The sequence below is a fragment of the Penaeus monodon genome, chromosome 12 (genome assembly GCF_015228065.2).
Source record: "Penaeus monodon isolate SGIC_2016 chromosome 12, NSTDA_Pmon_1, whole genome shotgun sequence".
NCBI classification, from domain to species: domain Eukaryota; kingdom Metazoa; phylum Arthropoda; class Malacostraca; order Decapoda; family Penaeidae; genus Penaeus; species Penaeus monodon.
The window spans coordinates 90014-97513 of NC_051397.1; the positions used below are offsets into that span (position 1 = coordinate 90014).

General features: G+C 43.6%; 1 protein-coding gene across 2 annotated transcripts in view; it reads right to left on the reverse strand.

Annotated features, from left to right (window-relative positions):
- Positions 1-6269: 6269 nt before the first annotated feature.
- LOC119579179 overlaps positions 6270-7500 on the reverse strand; it is a 75747-nt gene continuing 74516 nt past the window's right edge. For both annotated transcript variants that reach the window (XM_037926877.1, XM_037926876.1), the window contains exon 4: positions 6270-7500. This exon is cut by the window's right edge and continues 522 nt beyond it. The gene's annotated coding sequence lies outside the window, so the exon portion shown is untranslated.

Genomic DNA, 7500 nt, shown 5'->3' on the forward strand with positions numbered 1-7500 from the left:
TCGGGAGGGGAGAGCCGCCCACCCCACTGTACAGCCCGGAGGCTTTGGGGGGGAAGGAGAACAAAACACTCGGTGTCTCGGAGCAGACGGGTTTATTTTTTATTTTTTTGTACCACAATTGGTGAAAAATGCGTTTTGATTGTTTGCGAAGCGCAAATCAGTGAGCCACTTGTTTCGTGGGGCCCTTCGGGTACTCCGTGTCTCTTTCGAATAAAATTAAAAATACGGGTCCGATTTTAAAAAAAAGAACGTAAAACTTAAAAAAAGTTTTTAAAAAATTATGAGTTTAAAAAGGGGGAAATGTAAAAACAGAAGGATTTGGTATTTATTATGGGGAGAAACAGCCAGCCCCGGAAGGGCAGGGTAAGCTCGTTAAGAATTAAAAACTAAGGGTAGCATATCGTTTTGTGGTTAATCGGCAAGGGTTACATAGGAGGGGGTTCCTCAGCGGTGGGCATTATATATATATATAATTATTAATATATATATATAAAATTTATATGTGTGTTGTGGTGGGTGTTGTGTGTGTGTGTTGTGTGTTGTGTTTTTGTTTGGGGTGTTGGGTGGTTTTTGTTTTGGTGTGTGTGTGTGTGTATTTTTACATAATGGTCCCTATATTAATATATCAATGTGCATATATAAAAATATAAAATATATTATATATATTATTAATATTACATATAATATATATATATATATTATATTTATATATATGTATAAAATTATTTGAAAAAATATATAATTATATATATATTATATATTATATAATTTTATATATATATATATATAAATATATATATATATTGTTACAGAGTCTAAAAATAGGGAACCTACTTTGCGAACAGCAAAGTTAACCTTGTAAACCTTTTTCCCGAAGTATTCCCTTTTTCTAGCGATCAGGTTTTTTACAGTTCTGGGTTGATAGTGCCGGGGGGGGTGTGAAACAAGAACATCTTGGGGTACTTGCGGAAAGGGCACTTCTAGGGCCATAATATACTAAATTTGTTTAAAAGGTCAAGAGCATGATTTGTTCCAATTCAATCCAAAAAATTTAAAACATAGTAAAAGGTACAGATTGTAAAAATATTCGATTATTTTTCCAGAGGGGCTGCTCTGGAGACTGAAGCTTCTTTTATGTATTTTTTTCCTATTACACTTTTTTATTATTAAACCTTTGTTTTGGGAAAGTTTTTTATGAGTCCTTATTTTTAAAACAAAAAGTTTTACGAAGGATAATGCTCCCTGAACAAAGAGGGAAGAAAATGATAAGGAGAAATGATAACGATGGTTTTAGCAAATGAGCAAAAGGAAATTTCATTTGTGTATAATTTAAAAAACCCATATACCTATATGTAACAAAATAAAATATATTTAATTATTATTATGGTTGTGTGTGTGTGTGTGTTTTTGTATATATATATAATATATAATATAATAATATATAAATATATATATATATATAATATAATGTATGTATAATTATATATATATGTAATATTATATAAAATATATATATTTATAATAATAATAATTAATATATAATATATAATGATTTATATATAATCACATAATTTTTTTTATATAAATATATTTATTTATTACAAAATAATAATATATATTTATATTACAATATATACTTATATATTATTTATTGAAATTATTTGTGTGTGTGTGTGTGTGTGGTGTGGGGTTGTGTGCTGTGTGTGTGTGGGGGTTAGGTGTGTATGTGTGTGTATTGTATAATATATTGCATATAATATATATATATATATATATATATAACAATAAAAATATATATATATACATATAGTATGTAGTTTATATAAAAATATTAATATATATATATAATAAAATTATATATTATATATTATATATATATATAATTGCTACGCCAGTGGGTCTTTGTCTCTGTGCAAAAAAATGTGTTAAATAAAAGGATGACCGGGAGTGTTAACATGAAGGGCCCTGGGAAAAAACTGCGCACCGGCTGTGAGCGGGGGGCAAAGGGAACAAACCAGGGGAGAGCAGGGGGGTGCTGCCCTGTGAAGCCTGTGTGTCCCCCTGGTGACCTGAAAAACTTTGTGTTCCCCTTTATAAGCTGTATTGTGCTGTGTGACATGCGGTTTTCCCCCCTGTATGTCCCAAAGAAAAGGTAGGGTAAATAACTTGGGGAAAATAAAAAAGACTGTCTTTTATGTCGTTATGTCCTCCCCGCCTCCCCAAAGGGGCGTTTCCCCGTGGTGTTCGGGGACGCGTGGTGCTGGGTCCCTTTGGAGCTTTTCAGTGTTCACGACCCTGTGGATAGCACGCGTCTGCCTGCCTGCCTTGTTTTGGGTAGCAGAGAGACGGGGCCCCGCCGTAAACAAATGGTTCGGGAGTGGGTTTTGTGATATTGATCAGTGACGCCGATTTATCATGTCGTCCAAAAAGATGGCGGCACCCATGAGGAGAGGAGGCTATACTGGGGCAGGCACGAGTGGGTGAAGCCGACCAGTGGCCCTGATCACTGCCTTGGGGCCGGGGTTAGGGAGGGGAAAGGCAAAAGGGGGCAGAAAGCAGGACAGAGGGCACACGAGCGGCGCCCATCTCTCGGATGCGGGAAGGGAAGGCAGAGGAACAGTTCTGCCGACTTTTGAGGTGTCAGAGCAATCTTGCATCTGTGAAGAGGAAAAACTCAGCAGAAACCCGACAAGGCCTGAAACAGCGTGAAGAGTGAACTGATGAGGAGGTGCAGACTCTAAAAGGGCGAGGTAGGGCCGAGGGAGGAATGAAGGAGGAAAAAGGGCGGCTCACGAGGTAGAACGTTGCAAAGCAGAGAAGGCAGCGAGGTTTCGGAACAAGCCAAGTGTCAGATTACAGGGTCTGCCTGGGGTCCGTGGCAGGAAAATCCCGGGTCGCAGCGTCGTGGGTCGGAACCAGTGGTCGCTGCAGAAGGCTGGGGACCATGGGAAAACCGCCCCCTTTGGGTTAGATGGCGGAAAAAAACTGGACCCGGTAAACCCCGCCTCGTTGCCCCCTCCCCCCCTTTCCCTCCCCCCCAGGTGTTTTAGTTCACGGCACGGGTCTCCACCCTGCAGCCCCTGGGCCCTCCGACATTTGTGGGAGGTCCCAAAAACTGAGTCGGGAAGGTGGTTTTGGGAGGATATGTCCCCCAATTTGGAAATGCTGGCATCTGCCGGGGGGTGAGCCGGGAAAGAAAAGGGCCCTGCAGGGGTAAAAGCGCTAAGGGGCCCCGCGGTGGGAGTTTTGGGTCATAGGGCCCCCAAACCCCAAAATGCCTTACCCCCCAGCGTGGCGGAGGCTTTAAAACGCCTTTTTGGGCAAAACCACCGGGCCCGAGGTTTTTGGGGCCCGCTTGAAGAAGCGGACTCGTGAGCGTGGGGAACACTGTCCCAGGGGCGCAGGATGTGGAGGGCGCTGGTAAAGGGGGTCGTACCCTGAGTGCAGAAGGATGATGTGGTCCTGGCCCCGATTTTTTTGTTGACGCTTTGCAGGGCCCAAAGGAAAAAATAGTCAAGGGAGGGGGCGCGGCAGGGCTTGGAGTTTTGAGGCCTTCCCGAAGGCAACCCCGTGGGCCCAGGGCCCGCTGCTCAGCCCCGCCGTGACCTCCGGGGCCGGAAGGCTAAAGTGGAGAAGGTAGCGTTTAGGAAAGTGAGCCCGAGCACTTTCCAAGGCTTGGGGTTTGGGGTGCGGTGAGGATGGGGGACAGACAGTCGATGTGGAGGGAGCGGGAAAAAACGTCCTCTCAAACCCCGGACGGGTTCTGAGCCTTCCCCAGTGCTGCAAGGACTGTGGGAGGATGGCCCCCCATCCGGTATGTCCTAAGGCTAAAGGAAGTGGTACAGGCGGAAAAATGGACGGGGAGAAGGGGGCCCAAAACCCCGCCGCCCCGGTTTTCCCGGGCCCCGACTTGGGTAAGTGCCGTCGAACCCGCATGATCGGGGAGGGTCAGTAGATGGGAAACCATGCCCCGACAGTGGAAACGGGGTGAGAAGACCCCAGGCGGCCTGATATGTTGGCCCCAAAGCGACTTCCAGACGCACCACAGAGATGTGTGGGGTCACGGGGGATTGTGTGCAGCTCAAGGGCCAGTGGGGCTCGTATTGGCGTGGGGAGCTGGGGCAGCGGCTGCCGGTGTAGTGGCCCATCTGGACGAGCACTGCGCTGGGCCTTTACTACCTGACGCGAGTAAGGCGTGTGTCGACTTGGACGGAAGCTGGTGAGGGGCCGGGGAAGATGTGCCCCTTTTTCCCGAGGTTGGGGGTGCAGAGGGGATTACGGCTGAGGACTGCACCTTGCCCCCCGGACAGAGTCAGTCCCCCGGGGTCAAATGTCAAAGTGATGCGTGGAGTAAGGCCCCATGGGGCCCATCCAAAACCTGCAGCTGGGTAGGCGTAGCGGTTGGGCAGAGCCTTGTTTGGGCCAGGGAGGGTTTGTTACAGTTTTGGTAGTAACTTCTCCGATAAGGCCCAGAAGGTTTCCATGGTGCAAAGCGGGCACTTGTGCAAATGGAGCGTCCAAAGAGTCGTGGGGAGCGAGGAGTTGGTTTTTGTGGGGCCGTTGCCTGAATTCCTCGAGGACTTTTGGGGCACGGAGCGCCGTTAAACCTGGCGGAGGGCACGACGAGGCGTGGGGAAGCTCAATGTACCGGGGCCTGCCTGAAGGGGAAACCCAGACCGGGGCATGAGGGAAGTGAGGTACAACATAGTAAAAGTTGGTGCATAAAACCCCCGTCGGGAAACGAGGGGTCTCGCCCAAGCACAGAGCCCCTGGGAAAGGCCCTACACGGTGGTAGCGGCCCTTTCTGATGTCACCTATCGATTTCGCAGATGGCGAAAACGACCGTCTGTTGTCCACGTGGACCGGCTGTGGCGTTACCATGGGCCAGAAAGCTACTCCTGGAGCCATGGTGAAAAAAGAAGATGAAGGTAGCCCCAGTAGCGGCGATGAGGACGTGGCAGACGCTGACCGAGATGAGGACGAGCATTTGGACGGTGAGGGCGATGCAACAGACGTCAGTGGTGACCATGAGCCAGGTCTTGGGGCAGGAGATACCACTCTGGATGCCACTGCCAATCTACCGCCGCCCACACCTCCTCCAGAGCGACCCCAGCGAGAGCGAAGAAAGCCGCGCTGGATGAAAGATTTTTGTGTTTCTGAGAACTGATTTTCAATTACGGTTACTTTTGTTTGAAAGAATTTTGTTTGTTCCTGAGGACTAATTTTATTTAAATTTTCTGCAGTTTGTTTCAGGTTTAGGTATGTCAGAGCAGACGGGTCGTCTGCTTGATAGGGGGGGGATAGTGCTACGCCAGTGGGTCTTTGTCTCTGTGCGAAACATGTGTTAACATGAAAAGGATGACCTGGGCATGTGTTAACATGAAGGGACCTGGGCAAACATGACGCAGCTGGCTGTGAGCGGAGGAGCGAAGGAACAAACCAGGGGAGACGCAGTTGGGTGCTGCTCCTGTGAAGACCTCGTGTGTGCCCTGGTGACCTGATAAACTTTGTGTTGCCCTGTTATAAGCTGTATTGTGCTGTGTGACATGCTGGTTTCCCCCCTGTATTGTGCCTATAGAAAAGTGTACGGGTAAATAAACTTGTGGAAATAAAGGAAGACTGTCATTTATGTCAGTTTATGTCCTGCCCTGCCTCGCACGTGGCGTTTCCCTCGTGGTGTTCTGGACGCTGTGGTGCTCGGTGCCTCTGGAGCTGTTCAGTGTTCACGACCCGGTGGATAGCACGCCGTCTGCCTAGCCTGCCTTGTGTTGGTAGCAGAGAGACGAGTCGACCGGCGTAACAATATGTATGTATGTATGTGTGTGTGTGTATATGTATATATATATAATATATATATATGTATGTATATATATATATATATATATATATATATATATATATTATATATATATATATATTATATATATTATATATATAATATATTAATATATTATATATATATACTATATATATATATATATATATATATATATATATATATATATATATATATATATATAGCTAACAGAAAGTTTGGAAAAATAAACAGTATGTTCTCTTTTGAATATATTTCACAAGTTATCACAGATGTGAAATACATAGACTTTTTGTATGCCCAGAAAAAGCTTTAGGAAGTCGTATAAACACCATGATGATCATAAAGTATGAAGATCAAACAGAACTTGAAAACATATTGATAGATTTTCACACGGGATATCTCACACTATTCCCTGCATATTCAATAAAATTCGTTACAAAAATAAATTACATTAACTAAATAACTTTTATTACGTTTACAATTTAAAAATTGGGATTATTCACTGTGTTTTTTCAACAGTCTTGTAGGAATATAAATTGATTTAATCCACACTCTATAACATATATGAGTCTAAATCGAAATGACTAGTTTCACTTTCTTTAGAAAGGTGAAATTGTTATGTGTAAGATCGGAAGTCGAAATACCTGCTTTGTGAATAGGCCTGCATCTATAGTTCAAACATTTCTTGTATAGTTCATACGCCTGGGGAGACTGACAGAACAAAATCCCTAAATAGGTTTTCGAGTCACGCCACACTTGATACATTCTTGTTAAAGTTCTGCCTCGATGATCTGTTCATTTTCATGTGCAGTATAAAATCCCACTAGGATTTCAAAGGTCCTAGCGCTCGTATCACTAACATAGCTTTTAATGCTCTCATGACTATCTTTAATATCAATAAAAAATAGAATGCATCTTTGTCACTCAATATAAAAGTCCAAAATGCTTACAGAACCATCATTATGGGGATACTTAATAAGGAATATATTTAAAAGGCAAAAAAACTATATTTCCAATAATTTAATATTTCCAAGCAAGTAACACAATAATCTTGTAGATCTACAAAAGGACCTGACCAATCCTTCGAATATGTGATGAAAAGTCACGCAGCACCGTAGAAGGAATATTGTTTTTGGCACAAGGAAATTGAATATCCTTTGGGGATCTAACATCAATAGGTACCTGAGTCAGATAACTAGGTACTCTTGACTAAATTGACTCAATAAGTAGGTAATAATCACGAGGGAGACAATATCCAAGTTTATGACATGTTTAGAGAAAAAAATAAGTGCATAAACACATTAAGTGATGAATGTGTATATATACACATGATATGAGATACATGTGTTTGCATGTCTTACTGTAGACACAAACACACACTGAGGCACATACATTTATATTAAGTGAGCATCATTCACCAGTGTCGTGATGAAGGTGAGAATCAGCACCAAAATAAGCCCCAGGTTTCCCCTCTCATGTCTAGCACCTCCGAAAAGAGAGTCAGGCACTCCTTGGCAACGGTTCCAACACTTCATGGCACTGCAAAAATGATGTGACAACTACATCACAGCATTCAAACGCACACGTTCAGCATGGCAGTGTGTTCCCATGGTACTCTTTTCCTTATTATTATCGTTACATCAATTCCATCTCTTCCTTCTATCACTTCACTCTCAGAGCAG